Below are 19915 nucleotides of genomic sequence, written 5' to 3'. Positions count from 1 at the left end.
CATCAGGGATATTTAAGAGCCCCTGCAATAGACATGTGAATGTGAGGAAAGCAGAGGGGTACGGACATTGTGTGTACAAAATAGATTAGTTCAGTTTGCCATCTGATTACTGATCCACTTGGCCACTTTCAAAGAGCTAAAAACATTGTGGGCTGAAGATAGATATTATTCTATGTTCTATAACATTGTTCAGTCTACAATGTTTCAATGTGATTTTCGGTTCATTGTGTTGTTTTACCATACCAAAATCTCCAGAACTTCTTTCAGCATTTTGGCCGTATTTGCAAAGCCATTCCACATTTCTACTATGGACTCCCTCGTCACCTTCTGGGACTGAGAGCCTTTCCCCATCACCAGACTGAGGAAGAGCGGGGAATCCTCTGTCGGAGTTCCCTTCTGTGTGAGTTCTGTGATTTCCTGAAGACATGGAATGTGTTAAGTGACAGACTGAGTGAAAGAGAATGGAGAAGACAGTACCTGCTCTGTTATGGGACGTCCCAGTGACTTTGAGCACAGGAACAGTCACTGGGCAGCCTCTTCAGCCATTCTGAAAATTTCTGGGCTCAGTCACTAGCAGCAAAGCACTGACTGTGGAAATTACAAATCAGAATATTATTAGAGTCACAGCAAACAAAACAGAGAAACAGGCCTTTTGGCCCATATAGTCCACGCCAAAATGGTAGTTTATGCTTTGCCCCAACTGCCTGCATCAAACACCTCCGTACATCTCCCATTCTGTACTCATCAGAACTTCACAAATGTTGAAAATTAAATTTGCAACTACCACATACGATGTCAGCTCATTCCATCTCTGAGTGAAGAAGCTCACCCCTCTGTCATGGTCCGGTCCCTGAAATCCATATTCCGGTTCTCGGTCCGGTCCATTTTCCTTATTCCAGGTTTTCCGGGTTTACACAGTTTCTGTTGAGGCAGCTGAATCTTATTCGGGCTAGCCTCACAAATAGCTTCAGGATTCAGCCTCTGGCTGCTGGATTGTCCTGTCCTGATCCCTTGTCTGTATCCCTTCCCTTCGCCTTCCTCCTGGAGCATAGCCTCGCCTCTGCCTAAAGCCTGGCCTTCCTTCTCCTCGCCTCTGCCTGAGGCCTTGCCTTGCCTCGCCTCGCCTCGCCACTGTCTGGAGCCTTGCATCGCCTTGCCTGTGTCTGGAGTCTCGCCCTGTTTGGAACTGTCTGTCCGTGTCCACGCCTTCGTTAGGTAGGTCCGGCTGTTCTGCCGCCACCTAGCGTTGGGAACTGCCTCGTCATGTGCAGCGTTCTGTGTTATGAGTCCCGGCCCTACGTTTAGTATCCAAGGAGGGGTCCCGGCTCGGTGTATCATGTTCCTGTCTCTCCCTCGACCAGGTCAAGGCTTCGGGGTCTCTTCCATTTCTAGCCACGTCCTAGCCCCTTGTCCTGTCCAAGCCACGGCTTTATGCTCTCGTCCTGTCCATGTGCCTCGCCCAGGCCAGGAGTACCTTGCCCAGCCCGGTATTGGGGTTCCCTGGTCCTGTGCTGGCGTTCCCTTGTCTTGTCCAGGAGTCTCACGTCCAGTCCAGTCACATCTCCTCGCCTGGTTCTGGAGTCCGAGCCCGAGTCAAGACCCAGGTTCTGGGTCGTTGTCCAGACTCTGGCTCGGAGTCCAAACCCAGTCTCCTAGCTCCCAGTTCCATGTCCTGGTTCTGGTATCCTCGTCAAGTCCTAGCCCAGGCCTGGAATCCTTTTCTCGTCTGGGGCCTGTGTCATGTCGTGCGTCCTTTCCTTCCGCACTTCCCCTGCTTCCGTCTCATGACTAGTCCTGTTCCTGGTGGTTCAGCGTCTGTGTCTTGCTTTTGGGTCCACTCTCAACGCCCTCCTTATGACACTCTCAGGTTCCCCTAAAATATATCCCCACTCACCCTTAACCTAAAGACTGTGTGAAGAGTGAAGGCGGGTGGTGAAGGGGGATGGTGCGCGAGGGTGGACACAACTGTAGGGGGTAAGGGGAGAGCAACTGCAAGATGGAAACATGGAGTGTCTAGACTTACCATTTGAATGCAAGTAATTGTTTGAACTTACTTGCTGCAAAGATGCTAATTATACCCTGTACATTCTCAACGAAATTATTGATATCGATGAAAAGCAGCAATGAGTGTAGCCCGGGTAAACACCATTAGGCCCGGGCCTCGAGTCCAATACACAGATCCCACCATCACTCTCTGCTTCCTACCATCAAGACAACTCTGCATCCAGTGAGCCAGCTCTCCCTGGATCCCGTGTGATCTGACTTTCCACAGCAACTTACCACGTGAACCTTATCAAAGGCCTCACTGATGCCCATATCGGCCCCGATCCTGGGACAGAGGTGTCACCGATCAGAGGGCATGGATTTAAGCAGAGGATAAAGAGGTTTAGAGGGATCTGAGGAGGAGATTTGTCACTCAGAGGGTAGCTGAAATCTGGAACACACTGCCCGAGGTGGTGGTGGAGGCAGGTCCCTTCACAACATTTACGAAGAGGATGAGCATTGAAACTGCCGAGATACAGTCGGCTATGAACCAAGTGCTGATAAATGGGACCAGTGTAGACAGTGGGTGGATGGTCAGAACAGGTATGGCCGGCCAAAGGCCTGTTTCCGTGCTGTGTGATCCACCACTCCGGACATGCTAAATTAACGATGGTGGCACCGCAAGGCATTGATTTCAAATCTCCACAACCCTCTCCAACCTGAAGTAAACAGACTGCACCACTTTGTCACCACTGTGAATATCTGATTCTGTCAAGGTAAGATACAGAATGGACACTTCAGCTAAACAACTGGCAATTGGTGAAGTTTCTGTGTCTTCTTCCACTAATATTGTTTTCTTACAGTAAAAACAACCCTCTCACTGCGTCAGAATCAGTGATTAAATCCGGCCCCAAACACTGTGCTTTCATCCCTGCACATTGTAACTTGAACCATCTCACTGAGGGTCTGATGGAGACACAACCCCTGCCCTTTGCACATGTGATCACATTTCCCCCTGCTTCTGACATTTCAAATACCCTCAGAATAGTTTTCTGATTCAGTCTGAAGGTTACGGTACATTCAGCTCATCGCCAGGCGTGACAAACCATGTCTTCCCACAGATGGTTCCACCTGTTGGTGTGTCCTCTTTCCTCCACCTCCAGGGAAGCTGCATCTCCACACAAACTCCTCACTGGAGACGACTGTCTGTACCCGTGACACAGGAAATCACATCTCTGTCACTCTCCTGATACCGTGCCTGACCTGCTCACCTCCGGGTATCCTCCCTCAACAAGCTTCTTCCTCAGTCACCATCTTTGGAATATTAAAAGAACAACTCAAACGATACATTAGACAGCACGTGTACTCCTTCACTGCTGCCCAGTAAAAAAAAACTCTGTCCTCAGCCCCTTCCTTTTTCTCTTTCCTTTGCAAACTCCAGATGTGCCATCAGATCTGAATCCACTGTAAGGACATTTATATCTCACAGGAGGATGTACAAACTCCCGTCGTTCTCTGACGCAGAGGTCACAGTCACACCTTCCACTTGCCAATCCGCACTCGCAGCCCATGACACACAGATATCCCAGATTCTGGGGCTTTGTAACAAACACAGTGTTAACAGCAAAATTAGACAATTATTATTATGTATAGAGAATTTTTGCTTCCTGAAGGAATTCGCGAGCTGTCTGATCGAATGGATCAGATCCTCCCTTGTTGAAAACTTAATTTGTCACGTATCCATCCTTCCCGGGTCATGGAATGTCCAATCATCCCACTTTCTCCCAATAACATCGCCACCACCACGCCTACTGCTCCACATCTTTCCCATCACTCACTCCGCACACTCACGTCCCCCCATAACCTCTCCCCGCACACATAGACAGATTACCTTCACTCCAAACCTCCTCCCAGCTTTGAGAACCACAACTAAGTGATCCCACAGACCGTGGTCGGACTCAAAGCTCCAACGGGGGCAACCGGCCCCCGATTTACACAGACCAGATCAGACCTGCCGCCCGAACAGGAGAGTCACCGGCAAACCCTGGGATCGGCACTGCTCCTGCAGCGGCCGGAGGTTTAAGCAGCGCCCCTGCGCGTCGCCAAAGGCTACTACAGCGCCAACAGCGTCCGGAGGTTTCCGCAGCGACCCTGGGCGTCGCCGGAGGTTACTACAGCGCCACCAGCGGCTGGGGACTGACAGCGGAGATGGTTCAGCTGTCGGTCCTTTCACTGGGAGACGTCCAATATCCACATCGGCACCATCCAACCAACTCTGGGCGAACTATGAACTATGATAACTATCAAACATAATTCCTCTCAGCCATCAGCATTCTGATTGATTTTCTGTCTTTTAGAAGAAAGGGTACCTATGGTCTACATTGTCAGAATATTTAGTTTCCCAGGAGACAAAGATTGCAGGGACGATAGCTCTTCTATTGCCTAATACACTGTGTCCAGCCAGCTGACAATTCTGGTTTACATTAGTAAAACAGTTGGTTATCAGAATACGAGACCGTTAAGTGACGGAAGCCACCTCAAACCACATCATCTTGAGAAAGATTCGCCACAAGATTTGGGGTTTTGTGACTAACCTCGAAACAAACAGCACGCTGCCCACTCCACCAGCAACACGACACTGCAGGGCACATTAAATGGGTCTTTACATAACCTAACACTGGATTCAGTGATGACACTCGTGATTAATGTTGCTGTCCCACTGCAATAATCAGAAACATCCTATAAGGAACATTCGCCCACGGGTGACATCAGACCGGCTCCTCCACATGTCTGACGTCGCAAGTAGATACTCCTCACCGGGATCTTTCGTGACGTGAGCAGTACCTTACAGCAAAAGCGCGTTGCAGTACTCGCGCTTGTTTGGTTTAACGGCTGAGCTACTAATCACGGGCCCCTCCCAAACTCAGCCTCTCTCCCCACAGCGAACAGAGGACTCACGAGCTAAGCTATTCCCATTGGTGTGAAGCGATGTCAGTCACTGATTACACCCAGTAGCGGAGGCAGACCTGCCGAGAGGACGTTAACCCCGCTGAACTGTAGCCAGCTCCCGCTCCAAACTTACGTCAAAGCGGGAAAAAATATTAAAGTAGATATCTGTTTTTTTAAATTCATTTCCATTTCCCTCCGAGGTAAGTTGTTTGCGTTTGTGAAACGTCTCCTGCGGCCAGAGTCTGATGAAAGGCTGAGAGGTAGGAGGAGACTGCTCCGTCCGTCGGCAGAAGAAGGAGGGAGAGGGGAATTTTATTGAAAGGATGAAGGTGGTGTGAGAGAGGGCGGACAGGATGTTTGTACCGGTGGGCAGAGGAGGGGCTCAGCTGTGGAAATGTCTGAGCCCACAGTGGTGTCGAGCAGAGTGATTCACCACATTGGGGGCAAACACCGGCAGACTGTTGACCTGCAGGTGGGGTCCATGATCCGGGCAAAGTGATAATTATTTGGCGTCACCTACGGCCGGAGTCTGATGTATCCCTGAGAGGTAGGAGGAGACCGCTCGGCCCATCGGAGATTCCAGCTCCCCGGGGTGGCGAGACGGAGGGAGGGATCCCGGCCGATGAAGAATGGAGGGGAAATTTTATGGAAAGTATGATGGTGAGAGAGAGGGCGGTCAGGATGTTTGTCCCGGTGGGGACAGGAGGGTCTCATCTGTGGAAATGTTTGAGCCCACAGTGGATGCGAGCAAAGGGGTTCACCACATTAGGGGGCAAACGACGGCAGACTGTTGACCTGCAAGTGGGGCCTACGGTCCGGACAAAGTGTGGATGGCAGGGGTGTTGGGGGGGGCAGGATATTTCGGCCTGGGGTCTTATTGGATGGGCTATATGAGCCCATAGGAATGGTCTTCTTCTGTTCCTGTTGTCTGTGTGATTAAAGGGAAGGTGTGAACAGACCCTTTTTCGGCCGGCAGGATGTCCCAGTGGGTCTTAAAGGAACCTGTGCTTGGAGCCTAGTTGTTCCTAAACTGTGTCAACAATTTGTCTGAAGCACCAAATACAACATTTCCAAGGCTGTTATTCACACAAAATGTGTACTTTTATATTGATCGTGACATAAAATGTGTATTTTTATGTTAATCATGACATAAAATGTGTATTTATGCATTGTTAATGACAGAAATATCAAATTTATATATTGTTAATAGCATAAAACTTGTATTTCTATATTGTTACATACAGAGAATTGTATAATTTCCGTGTTCCGTGTTCCGTGTGTTATCTGAATGTATTTACCTGTGACGCTGCTACAAGTCAGTGTTTCTCTGCACCTGTACCTTCCCGTACTTGTGCACTTGGCAATAAAATTCAACAGGACCTGAGAAAACTAATTGAGATTTGATTAGTGATGATCATCTTGGCAGCTCGGTAGGTCAATTGTAAAGAGACAGTACGCTGTTAAATGCCAGACCCTGAACAGTGTTAATAAACAGAGGGATCTTGGATCCAAGTTCACAGTTCCCTGAAAGGGACCACACAGAATAATAGGGTGATTAAGACAGCAACTGGAATGTTTGCCTTTATTCGTCAAGGCATTGAGTTGAAAAGTCAGGAAAATATGTTGCAGCTTTATAAAACACGAATTAGGCCACAACTGGATTATTTCATACAGTTCTGGTCGCCTCATTCTAGGAAGGATGTCAAGGCTTAGGAGAGGATGCAGATAAGGTTTACCAGGGCATTGCCTGGATACTGGGGCATGAGTTATAACGAGAGGTTGGACAAACTTGGGTTGTGTTTTTCTGGAGCCCTGCTGGCTGGTGTGAGACTTCCAGAAGGATTATAGGATTACGAGAGGCATAGATAGAGTACAGAGAAAATATATTTCCCTCGAGTTGAAATTACCTATACAAAAGGCCCTGCATTTAAGGTGAGATGGGGGTTATTTTAGAAGATATGCAAGATGTGGGAGGCAAGTTCTTTTACATAGTGATGGTTGGTAGCTGGAATGTGCTGACTGGCTGATGGCAGATGCAGATACGTTAGTGGCCTTTAAGAGCTATTTACATCGGCAGATTGATGTGAGGAAAATGGAAGAATATGGCCGCTGTATAGATAAAAAAAAACGTTAGTTTAACTGAATGTTTAATTAGCAACTTTTCTGAAAGCAACACAGACAGTGTGTTGGAGAAACTCAGCAGGTCAGGCGACATCTCTGGGCAAAAGTAAACCGCTGACGTTTCAGGCCGAGACCATTCTTCAGGACTGTAATGGAAGGAGAGAAGTCAAAGAAAAAAAAAGTGTGGGAGTGGAGGAAGTAGTACAAGCTCGCAGGCGATTGGTGAAGCAAAGTGATGCACCATCAATAACTCTGAGACGTGGGTTAAGGTAGGCCTTTATTGGCTGGAAGAAAACACAAGAAACAAGTGACCATCATACAACATCCTGCAGACTGAGGAAGGGTCTGTGGCACCAATCGCCTTTATACCGGGGTCTGTGGGAGGAGCCACAGGAGCAGTCAGCAGGGGTGCGTGTCCAGACAGGTATATGCAGTTCACCACACAAAGATCCGGAATACTGACGGGTGAACGAGATAAAGGGGGAATCTGTTATGAGAGGGCAGAAACGATAGATAAAAACGAGGGGGGAGGAGCACCAGAGGGAAGTTATGGGCAGATAATGGGGAATGGTGAAGGGGGTGGCAATTACCAGAAATTCGAGACATCAATGTTCATAGTGACAGCTTGAAGGCTACCCAAAAGGAATACAAGTTGTTTCTCCTCGAATCTGAGTGTACCCTTATCACGACAATACAGGAGGCCATGGACTGACATGTCGGAATGGGAATGAGAAGTGATCTCCTATTTACGTCGTGGTTCACTGACATGCAAGAGGCCACACCGGGAACCCCGGATACAATAGGTAACCCCAACAGGAGAAATAACGATTTCTCCTTCCGGTGATCAAAATTTTCGCCTCTCCCCCTTTCCCTATTCCACATTCTGTCCTTTTTTTTCTTTACACATCTTAAAACTTTCTCAGGGCCCCCTCCTCCGTCATTTTCTCTTATTGTCCATTCTCCTCTCCTATAAGATTCTTTCTTTTCCCGCAGCTTCCCACCCTCCTGGCTTCCCTCACCCCCTTCCAGAAGGCCTCTTTGCGCTCCCACTACCTTTTAATTTAGGCATCTCCCCTCTTCCGTCTCAGTCCTGAAGAAGGGGCTCGGTCGAAATGTCGTCTGCCAACTCTTTTCTGCAGATGCTACCTGACCTGCCGAGTTCCTCAAGAATTTTGTAAGCTTTCATTTCATTGTGGAGTAACACAGAGGTTAGAGTGTTTTTGTGACAGGGAATGCAATGAAGAATCACCAGACTGAACCCTGGAGAGGCCGGGTCATCATGCAAATAAATATAAAACGCGATAAGCCTTTAATTTAGAGAACCGAGGACGAATAAGTGAACACATTGAAATGCACAACATCAGCAGCGGTTGAACCAATGAAAAATGGTGTGGATTCTTCGGGACTGAAATGGGGGTAAATGTCTCTAACTCCGAGGGTGGTGAATGTTTGTGAATCCCCACCTGAGAAGGCAGTAAAGATTCATGATGGTCCTCGCGTAAAACTGAGGTCGGCAGATGTGTGGGATCGAGGAAATGAGGATCGGGCAGAAACATGTGGCTGAGATGGGAGCGCAGCCGCCATCTTGTTGATCGTTCGATGGGCTGAATGGCCACCTCCTGCTGTTTCTCCCTTGGTGATGTTACATTCTTACTCTCCAGTGAGGCAGGGGGAATGCGTATAGAAGTTAGTGTTTGTAAACATTGAACTGATTTGAAAAGAACCTGCACATTTCAGGTCTGGGTGTAAACTGTATGGCGGTCTGGTATGGGGGCCGAACCCGTAAATCGTTGACCCAAGAGTGGAGAAAGGGGGACGAAACGGAGGTGTAATTATGAAATAATGTGGAAAATGCTGCAGGTGGGTCATGCGCATTTGAGGGGCGAAGAGAAGAGTCACCAGTTTAGGAGGGAGACCTTCAGCCCGTCATTTCATCCCGCTCCATTTTCCCATTTTAGCGCATAACTACAACATCTGCGGGTTTGTTTATCATGGTTGTGCATTTTAATCTTTCTTCCGTTCTGTCAAGGCAATGAGATCCAGATCTGTCACGCCTTCTCGTTGTGGGTGGGTATTTTTTTTTTCTTGACTCATTTCACTGCCACGAATGCGGTGCATTTAATGTTTCCTGATGTACGACCGTATTTATGGGAGAATTAAGCCTTTCCATTGATCTGTGTGTCTCGAAAATGTGTACACTTCAGTTCAGCCTCCTTCCAGAAGATTCAAATCTGCAAACAAGGTTCTCTAATATTTCCACCAAAATAAAATAGGGAGTAGAATTATTATTATTATTATTATTATTATTATTATTATTATTATTATTATTATTATTATTATTATTATTATTATTATTATACAACTCTGTGCTCCTGCAGGGGTGTCAAACTCATTTTAGGTCACGGGCCGGATTGAGCAAAATGCAGCTTCATGCGGGCCGGATCAGTCGGACGCGTGCGAACGTAGCTTTCGTTGCCTCCGTTTTTTCAGCCTGCTCTCATGTGTCTCAATCTCTGCTATAACTACAAAGTGTTTCACTTTACAAATTCCGTTTCTTAAGAAGAAGACTGCCGAGGAAGACTGCCGAATAAACACTAAATACCCTGAAAACCTGGTACCTGAATAAACTCAGCATTAGCCATATCATACGCCATAGGCGCTTCGATTACTGGGGCCAGCTTTAATAGTAATTAGATATTATCTCGTGGGCCAAAGATAATTCCACCGCGGGCCTTGAGTTTGACATATATGGTCTATGGTCTATGCTCTTTGCTCCGCCTCCAAAAGCCCCGCCCCGGCTCTGATGACGCGGGGGCTCAAATTGCGTATGCTCAGTCTTGGTTTTCTTTCCGTTCTGAGTTGAAGCGCATCGTCGCGGGGAGACGGGGGTAGGATCGCTGTCTGCGAGGCAAATACATCAAGTTCCCACCGGTGAGTAGTTGAGGCCCTTCCGAGCGGGCATATTTGAGTCCCGTTAATTCAATCAAACTGGCGGGTCGGTCCGGGTTGTAGGACCTTCACAGCCAACCGCCTGAGACGTGCCGCCGCTCAGCACTTGTTGCTTTAGCCCGAGGAACGGGTAGTGTGGTGATGCCGGGACTGCAATCATCAGATGCGCTGTACCTGGGGAAATTCGGCCTGTTGTGTTCTTGCAGCCGGAGGTTAAACGGAGTAATCGCGTTTGCGGGACGCTGTTCCATGTGTATGGGTAGTTTTATCTTTCAGCAGTTCAGACATGGCAGATTTCTGACGTCCCCTCTTTCTGTGTGGGCAGTTTTTTTTTCTTGACTCCATTCCACTGTTAGGGCCCGCCGAAGCGCAGCGAATGTTTCCGGGTACATAACCCTATTAATGCGAGAATTAAGCCTTTTCCTCTTGCCTGTTCCTCAAAAATTTGTACACTTCGGTGAAATCGCCCTCCCGAAGTTCCGGAGCTGAAACTCAGACTGTATAATGTTTCCCACACAATTTAAGTGAGGAATGGTTTATTATTGCCATGTACTAACGTACAGTGAAAATTCTGCTTTACATACCATCCACACAGATCAATATGTTACAACTTCTTGTTCAATTTCCTTCCAGCCTGTACCTCACCACGTCAATGATATATGTCAACAATCTTTTTTCTAACCTTTGTCTCATTCTCAAGTATTGTACTGCACTTTTACTTTACTATGTTTTCCAGGAACTGTGTTTCTTTGTTCGATTAATTGATGTTTAATTGAATACAGCACGAGGCAGGGTAAAGGCAGCCATTAAGCCATTTAAATTTTAATTTCAGCCTTACAAAATGGCTTCTGTGCTGATTTTTGTCACAATGAAACGCAGAGCATATTATGTTGTGTTTGTTATTTCCTTTCTCGATGATTTTCGGTGAACCACTTCCTCCGTTTTCAGGGTAACAGCCCTCGGTAGCTGCAAGAAATGTTGCACACATTTATCGCTCTGTGGTCACCGCTTCTTAGCGTAGAGAAAGTGGCCTCGGGAGCAACTGCAACAGAGAGATAGTGGGAGGAAAGGATGCTGTGAGCATTGACCGTATGGAATGTATTACACACGAGTAGGAATGGACTGAGAACTAACAAATTAGGAGGGGTGGGGCTGGCATTACACAGATCTGTTGAACAGTATTGGGCGCCCCCAACATTTTGCAGTCAGATAATATCTGTGCAGTAAAAGAGAGAGAGAGAGAGAGAGAGAGAGAGAGAGAGAGAGAGAGAGAGAGAGAGAGAGAGAGAGAGAGAGAGAGAGAGAGGAGAGACAATGTTCTTTAGCAGGAATTTTGAAGTAAGATGGATAGACGATCATTAGGTTCAGTTCTCCTTAGTTTGTGAATCGGAAATGCCAGGATCACCACGACAAATCGTCGGTCCCAAAGCGTCACTGAGCAGTCTTTGTGTAGGTTATAATACTTGTTTGCTTCCAGTTCCACCTTAATATGTGAATCAGAAGTGGCAGGAAACCCACGGCAAATCGCCGGCAGCGAAGCGTCGCAGGGGAGCTGCAATACTGGAATGGAGTCCCTGAGATTATAGAACAGGCAGTATACAAGCTCTACTCCAGGTTGTTCAGCTGGGTTTGAATCTCTTCAGTTTGCAGCGAAAAAGATGATCGGAGCGTTTGGACTTTGGTTGTGGGGAAATCCCCGATTACACCGCCCAGCGGAGCCGAGCTTGCCAATCATGTTGACGTTTTAGAAAGAGATAACAATGTTGACCCGACTCGATGTCAGCAAACACAGGACGATAACTGAAGTTGGATTTAGCGAATGGAGGCTTGTGACGACTGTGATGGGCGTGTTGGTATTGAAATATGTCATTCATGACTATGATTTGTTTATGAATACACATAGCACGGCTAGCAAGTTGTGATACTAAGGAGTCTTCAGGGGGTCTTGTTGATATTGCAACATGTTATCATGTATTTCAAAGAGATGTTGGTCAGTGATGGAGATAGACTGAGATACAGGAAATGGTTCTCAGCTTGGACAAGTGAAAGATGGTGCATTTTGTACAGTGAAACCGTGGTGGGCCTGGTATGCTGAATGGCGGCGCACCAAGCGTTGTGGAACAGAGCAAGCTGGGGTTACTAGGGTAACGTTCGCTGAAAGCGGACGTGCAGGTATAGAGGGTGGAAAAGAAGGCTTTATCCATGCTGGCCTTATTCAGTCAGGCATGAGTTTTGGTTTGCAGACATCGTATTGCATTTATATAAATAGCCTGTGAGGCTACACCGAGTATTCCGTACAGTTGTGGGCACCATATTGTAGGAAAACTATTATCAAGCTGGAGAGGGTGAAGAAGAGATTGATGAGGATGCTGCCTGTGCTAGACGGCCGAGTTATAGGGAGAGGTTGGTCAAGCTGGATCTTTATTCCACGGAGCACAGAAAAATTTGGGTGACGTTGAAGGTTTATAAAATCAAGCGGGAGAAAGAAATCGATAACCATCCCCTTTGTCTTGTTGACATTGGGAAAGAGGTTATTTGACTGGCTCCAGGTCTTAAGCTGTTTTCTCTGTATGACATATCAATATTGTTCCTGATGAGCCCCACCACACTGTGTCATCGGCGATTTTAATCTCAGTGTGGTTGTTGGGTGTTTGGCCATGCAGACACGTGTGAGTGGAGTGTACAACAGTGGGCTCAGCACACAGCCAAGTTCTGGATAATGGGAAGGAACAGCGGTTGTGCAACCTGACTGTCTGCGGTCTGTTAGCTAGGAAGCCCAACATCCAGTTGCGCAGTGGTTTAATTAGATGGCTGAGAAGGAATTGGTTCACCAATGTCTGTGGGACTATAGTGTTACATACCGAACTGAAATTCAGAAACAGCATTCTGACACAAGTGTCCCTGTTTTCAGTGTGTGTCAGGTCAAGGGGAATGACAGACGCTATGGCATCTGTCCTGGAGTGATGCGGTACGTACGTTTATTGGTGAGTGCCCAGTGAGTAAGGATTGGAGTTTTTGATATGTGCCGTTATCAGCCGTTCAATGCACGCCACACTGACCAGCGTCAGATCGGTTTGTTCTGAATGTGTAGAGTTCGTTGGTACAGGGATGATGGTGGCTGATTTGAAGCCGGTGAGAACGGCAGCCTGGAAGAGTGAAGTGTTGGCAATGGCCGTGAAGAGATCAATGCGCTGATGTGCACACTGTATGCGAGCTCAGCCTGGATGTTTTCTGGCCCAGCACCCTTGCAGAGGCCTTATTACGTCTTCTGTCACAGACATTGACTGCGCAGCTCTCGGGGTGGCGGGGGGTAGTTTTCGTGACTGGCTTGTGTTGTGCCTCGAAGCAGTGTTTAGAGCGCCAGGGAGGGAAGCGTTACTGGTACAGTCAAGGCTACCTTTTCCCTCACGTAGTCTGTGAAGCCCTTGATGCCCAGCTACATACACCAGGCTTCGTTTCCCAGGGTTGGGGAGTCCGATCGAAGGAATATGAGAGGTAATCTCAATACACAGAGGTAGTGAGTACCTGGAATGAGCTGTTCAGTGTTTGCATCATTGGTTATCACGTCGGGTTCAGTATCCTCACCGTGTTTGGAAATTCCTTCTCACTGTCGTCTGTCTGTGAACAGTTGAAATTAAAGAAACACTCAAGATGCTGGGGACTTGAAATCAATTTAGAAATTGTTCAAAGCCATCCGATACAGGGTGTTAGACCGGAAAAAAATATCTTTCGACAGATTATCTGTTGAGTTTTTGTTTCATTTGTAGCTTGTTAGCACACTGCCCTGGAAAGATTCAAGTCTCTTGGCAAAACGGAGTTATGTGGAACTGGGAAATTGAATTGAAAACTATCAGATGGAATTTAATACAGATAAGTGTGGGGTGTTACATTTTGGCAGTGCAAACGAGGATATGACTTACTCATTGACTAGTAGGGGGTCTGCAATGTGGGACAAAACAAATTGACATGGGAATTCAGATCCATTAAGGTGGAAGCAGAGTTATTGTCTTAAAGAGATCCCATGTTGGAAAACCCTGCTGGATTTATACAAATGTATTGTCGTATAAATAGTGTGAATGCAGTTAAGCGCTTGCCCATCTGAGGGTGAATTTGGGGCAAAAGGACAGACAGACAGACAGACATACATACTTTATTGATCCCGAGGGAAATTGGGTTTCGTTACAGCCGCACCAACCAAGAATAGTGTAGAAATATAGCAATATAAAACCATAAATAATTATATAAAAACAAGTTAATCATGCCGAGTGGAAATAGGTCCAGGACCGGCCTATTGGCTCAGGGTGTCTGACATTCCGAGGGAGGAGCTGTAAAGTTTGATGGCCACAGGCAGGAATGATTTCCTATGACTTTCAGTGTTGCATCCCGTTGGAATGAGTCTCTGGCTGAATGTACTCCTGTGCCTATCCAGTACATTATGCAGTGGATGGGAGTCATTGTCCAAGATGGCATGCAACTTGGTGAGCATCCTCTTTTCAGACACCACTGTCAGAGAGTCCAGTTCCACCCCCACAACATCACTGGTCTTACGAATGAGTTTGTTGATTCTGTTGTTGTCTGCTACACTCAGCCTGCTGCCCCAGCACACAACAGCAAACATGATAACACTGGCCACCACAGACTCGTAGAACATCCTCAGCATCGTCCGGCAGATTTTAAAGGACCTCTGTCTCCTCAGGAAATAGAGACAGATCTGACCCTTCTTGTAGACAGCCTCAGTGTTCTTTGACCAGTCCAATTTATTTTCAATTCGTATCCCCAGGTATTTGTAATCCTCCACTATGTCCACACTGACCTTTTGGATGGAAACAGGGGTCACCGGTGCCTTAGCCCTCCTCAGGCCCACCACCAGCTCCTTAGTCTTTTTCACATTAAGCTGTAGGTGATTCTGCTCAGCGTCTTCTCCCTTGCTGATGCATCCAACTATGGCAGAGTCATCAGAAAACTTCTGAAGATGGCAAGACTCTGTGGAAAAGTTGAAGTCCGTGGTGTAGATGGTGAAGAGAAAGGGAGACAGGACAGTCCGCTGTGGAGCCCCAGTGTTGCCGACCACTCTGTCTGACACACAGTGCTGCAAGCGTACGTACTGTGGTCTGCCAGTCAGTTAATCAGTAATCCATGACACCAGGGAAGCATCCACCTGCATCACTGTCATCTTCTTACCCAGCATCGCATGGCGGATGGTGTTGAATGCACTGGAGAAGTCAAAAAACATGACCCTCACAGTGCTCGCCGGCTTGTCCAGATGGGCGTAGACACGGTTCAGCAGGTAGACAATGGCATCCTCAACTCCTAGTCAGGGCTGGTAGGCGAACTGGAGGGGGTCTAAGTGTGGCCAAACCATAGGCCGGAGCTGCTCTAGAACAAGTCTCCCCAGGGTCTTCATGATATGGGAGGTCAATGCCACCGGTCTGTAGTAATTAGAGCCACGGGGGCGCGGCGTCTTCGGCACAGGGACGAGGCAGGAGTTCTTCCACAGCACAGGAACCCTCTGGAGACTCAAGCTCCGGTTGAATACATGGTGAAGTACTCTACATAGATGGGGGGGCGCAGGCCTTGAGCAGCCTGCAGCCTTGCTTGGGTGGAGACGTTTCAGCTGTATTCTCACCTGTTCAGCTGTGAAGCCCACCGTGGTGGTTTCAAATGTAGGAGGTGTGTAGTCACGTGAGCAGGGTAGGGGGCTTTGAGGAAGAGTAGGAGTGGACAGTGGAGTATGTGTTGGTTGGGAGCCGACAACAGAAGAATCATGAGGAGGATGAGCAGGGGCCACAGTGTCAAATCTGTTGAAGAACAGGTTAAGTTCGTTGGCCCTGTCCACACTGCCGTCTGCTCCTCTGTTGCTAGTTTGCAACAGTGATGGTCCTCATCCCACTCCAGACCTCTCTCATGTTGTTCTGCTGGAGTTTCCACTCAAGCTTCCTCCTATACTTGTCTTTAGACTCCTTGATCTTGGCTTTCAGGTCCCTCTGTATTGTCCTCAGCTCCTCCCTATTTCCATCTCGAAACACCCTCTTTTTAGCGTTCAGGATGTCCTTAATGTCCTTTATTACCCATGGCTTGTTATTTGAATAACAAAGGACAGTTCTTGCCGGAACATTGCAGTCCACACAGAAGTTGATGTAACCAGTGATGCACTCTGTGAGCCCATCAATGTCCTCTCCATGTGGCTCACAGAGGGCCTGCCAGTCTGTCGCCTCTAAACGATCCTGGAGTGCCTCATTAGCCTCCCCCGACCATTTCCTCACTGACCTCGAGGTTGCAGGTTTACTCTTCACCAGATGCACGTAGCAGAGTTTGAGATGCACCAAGTTGTGTTCTGACCTTCCCAGTGGTGGAAGAGTAGAAGAGCTGTACGCATCCTTAAAAAGTGAAATACTTAAGGGAATCTGAGGGGTAACTGCTTCACTCTGAGGGCAGTGCGAATGCTGAAAGAGCTCCCAGCCGTATTAGAGATGAAGGTTCAATTGTAGTATGTAAGAGATGTCTGTGTAGGTACATAGGTGAGGGTGGTCTAGAGGGCTATGGTCTGGGTGCAGGCTGATGGTACCGGACCGAACATAGCACGGAATGGACGGGCTAAGAGTCCTCTGTCTGTGCTCTAAAGGCTCTATGAATCTACATTAAACTTGAACACATAATCGACATTTGTTGCAGACGGGTTGTATCCAACAACGTGTTTTTATTTTGGACCAGCGTCTGCACTGCTGGAAGTTCTGTAGAGATGGAACCACCGTGAGATTGGCTGAATGCACCTCGACAGGGTAAATACAACCAGTGGAATTTTAGTTTCACCGTTACAAAATGGCTGAATGATCATTTCATCTTTGCCATAATAAAATTCAGAACATGTCAAGTTGAGTATTATTTCCTTTTTCAGTTATCTTTGCAAGCCACTTCCTCCGTCGCCAGGGCAACAGCTCGCTGGAGCTGCAAGGACAGTTGAACATGTTTATCTCTCTCTGTTTACTGACTCTCAGCGGAGAGACAGGGGCCTCAGCAGCCAGTGTTGATACGAGGATGCTTTGATCATTCACTGTGCGGGACGGATGATGTCTGTGCTGGAATGAAGGAACAACTAATGATTGTAGGGATTGCATTTATGCGATTCTGTGCAGTGTGTCAAACATCTTGCAATCAGTCAGTGTTTTGTGCATCAAAAGAACAAAGAAATATCCTGTACTCAGTTTCCAGTGCTATATTTTCAATGTTATATTTAAAAAATATTGTTCTTGTTACACGACGGGGAAAGTTGCTGTTAATTGACCTGGGCTTGATGACTGTCGCCAATAAAATAATGAACAAATGTGCTCAATGTAACTGAGGAGACAAGTTGAAATGTATCAGCACCCTCTTCGTGACCCAGTGTCCATGTTTCCCGGCTGATCTCCATCCAGACAAAGGATCATCAGGCCCCAGTTCTGTAATAGGTTGGTGTGGGAGTGTAAGGTTTTGAACTGGGATTAGCTGAGACACTGCCGCATATTACCGGCAGGAAAGAGCCCTGGGAGAGCTGGTGCTTGAGATACAATCTTGGGATGGAGGCTCCGGGAATATGGGACTGTCTGTGTTTGGGCTTCGGTCTACGTTTGTTCTTTTACAGATGCGGCTGGATGTTCCTCCTTCCTCAATGAAGCAGACGTCTCCGGGGGCTGGATATTGGTAGCGTGAATCTCTCAGTGTGTGATCTGGAAAAGATGTGCGAGGCTCTCGGTGCGGGCTGTGACCCTCTGAGGTTGGATCCTGGGATACCACACATGTTTTGACCCAGATAAAATGAACCGGGGATCAAGTTGTCCGGTTTTATGAGATGTTGAGCGAGTATTCCTGTTCTGTGCTCAGATGTTTGGTTCTGAATTTCCCTTGAAAGCGAAGCAGAGAATGAGTTCCCATTCCATGCCTCACAGGGAGAGGTTGTGATTAAATACGCTGTTTAGTGTTTGCACCAGTAGAAATAGCCCGGGGTTTCAGAAATCAATTCACATTTGGAAATTCCTCTTCACTGTCACCTGTCTATCTGCCAGTGGGAGTCAAAGGGAAACTCAAGATGCTGAAGATAGAACAGAACATGGAACAGTACATCACAGGAACAGGCCATTCGGCCACAATGGTTTGCCAAACCAGCTGAAAAGTATATCAACACCCACCCCAAAAATCTCCTACCTGCAAAATGTCCATATCCTCTCAATCTTCCTCACACACATCTATCTAAACGTCTCTTAAAAGCCTCCGATGTATTTGATTCCCCCACCATAACAGACAGCGCATTCCAGGCATCCACACCTCTCTGAGTAAAACAACTTACCCTCACATTTCCATTGCATTTACTCGCTCACACCTTCATTGCATGGCCTCTGATATTAGACATTTCTAACCAGCGAAAAGATGCTCCCTGTCTACTCTGTCAATGTCTTTCATAATCTTATAATCCTCTATAGATCTTCCCTCAGTCCCTACCGCTCCATGGAGAGCACCCCAAGATTTTCCACTAGAAACTGGATGAATCCATTCTGACGAAAGGTTAGGAAACTGAATCGCTATCTTTTTTCCTCTCCCCACAGCAATTCCTTACCTGCTGAGCATTTCTTGTGATTCCAGTTTCTCTTTATTACATTCACCCTGGAACATTTTATATCCTCTGTGAATGAAACAGGGCACCTGCGCTCGTTTTGTGAGAGTTAATAGAAGAGTAAAGAAACCAGATTTTTCCCAGTACATTATCCTTGTACCAAATGTCCTGTTTTTCACGGAAATGTATTCAGTACAGTTGTTGCTAACAAGGTTCACAAAATAAGCTGAGGAATCATAAGCTTTATGCGTGTGGAACAGTGATGGCCCTGGGCCTGTGTCAGTGCAGTTCACAGGGATAGTGTTCGGGGTGGGGGGGGGGGTGGGTAGATAGGGCGGGAGTGATTATTTACACCAACTGAATAGCAACAAGTCTGGATGCAGTGAGAATGTAGAGGATGCCTTCATTAGACGGAGAGTCTGGGATCTGACAGTATTGCCGCAGAAATAAAGAAGCTTCACTTAAAAACTGAGCTGAGAGAAATTGCTTCAGCCAAAGGTTGGGGGAATGTGAAGTTTGATGTCACAGAGGGTGGTGGAGGCTATCGTTGGGTATATTCACATTTTGGGTTGCTAAATAGGTTGAGTGTTATAGCAGGGAAGCGAGAATAAGGTGTTGAAAATAAAATCTTCCATGAATGATTGAGCAACAGACTAGAATGACCGAGTCATCCAATTCTACTCCGATGTATTATGACTTGTATCTTATACTATGACTGAGCGATGACTTCATTGTATCCCATGACAAACAAGAGAAAATCGTCAGACGCTGGAAATCCAAGCAACACACACAAAATGCTGGAAGAACTCAGCAGGCCAGGCAGCGTCTATTGAAGAGAGCAGCGTCGACATACAGATGCTGCCTAGCCTGATGAGTTCCTCCAGCATTTCGTGTGTGTTCCTTTGCATCCCATGTCAGGCTTTGTAAAGTGTGAGGGACAGTTACAGATTTCTTCACTCGGATCATGATATATGCGTTCAATATTTAAATTTCAGTTTAATGCTTTGTTCTCATTTGTATTAGTAACATACTCTATTCTCTCTGGTTAAAGTTAGACCTGCGGTGAGAGGTTTATTGGAAGAAAAGCCAACGACTGGAAGTAAACCACAACTGAAGATGAGGGAACAGCAACAATTGAACCAGTCCGAGGACTGAGAGCATCAACTGGAGAGAAACCTTCATTGATTCCATTGATTCAGTCAGGAGGAAGTTTGGTGAGTCTCATTTACTCAAACACTGGTCTTTTAGACATTACATACCTGTACAAAGGAAGGTAGGAAATAGTTGGAGCGGAACTGTATAAATGTGGAAGTGCCAGTTATGCCAGTT

The 19915-nt window shown here is 47.0% G+C and overlaps 1 protein-coding gene across 1 annotated transcript in view; it reads left to right on the top strand.

Moving 5' to 3' along the window:
- Positions 1 to 9910: 9910 nt before the first annotated feature.
- Positions 9911 to 19915, top strand: part of LOC140722910 (NACHT, LRR and PYD domains-containing protein 3-like) — a 54379-nt gene continuing 44374 nt past the window's right edge. The window contains exons 1-2 of the mRNA XM_073037547.1: positions 9911 to 9984; positions 19638 to 19800. The gene's annotated coding sequence lies outside the window, so the exon portion shown is untranslated. The remainder of the gene's footprint in view (positions 9985 to 19637; positions 19801 to 19915) is intronic.

The sequence above is a fragment of the Hemitrygon akajei genome, unplaced genomic scaffold, assembly GCF_048418815.1.
Source record: "Hemitrygon akajei unplaced genomic scaffold, sHemAka1.3 Scf000092, whole genome shotgun sequence".
Lineage (NCBI taxonomy): Eukaryota > Metazoa > Chordata > Chondrichthyes > Myliobatiformes > Dasyatidae > Hemitrygon > Hemitrygon akajei.
The sequence above is the reverse complement of the archived record's forward strand: the minus strand, read 5'-3'. Positions and strand labels throughout refer to the sequence as shown.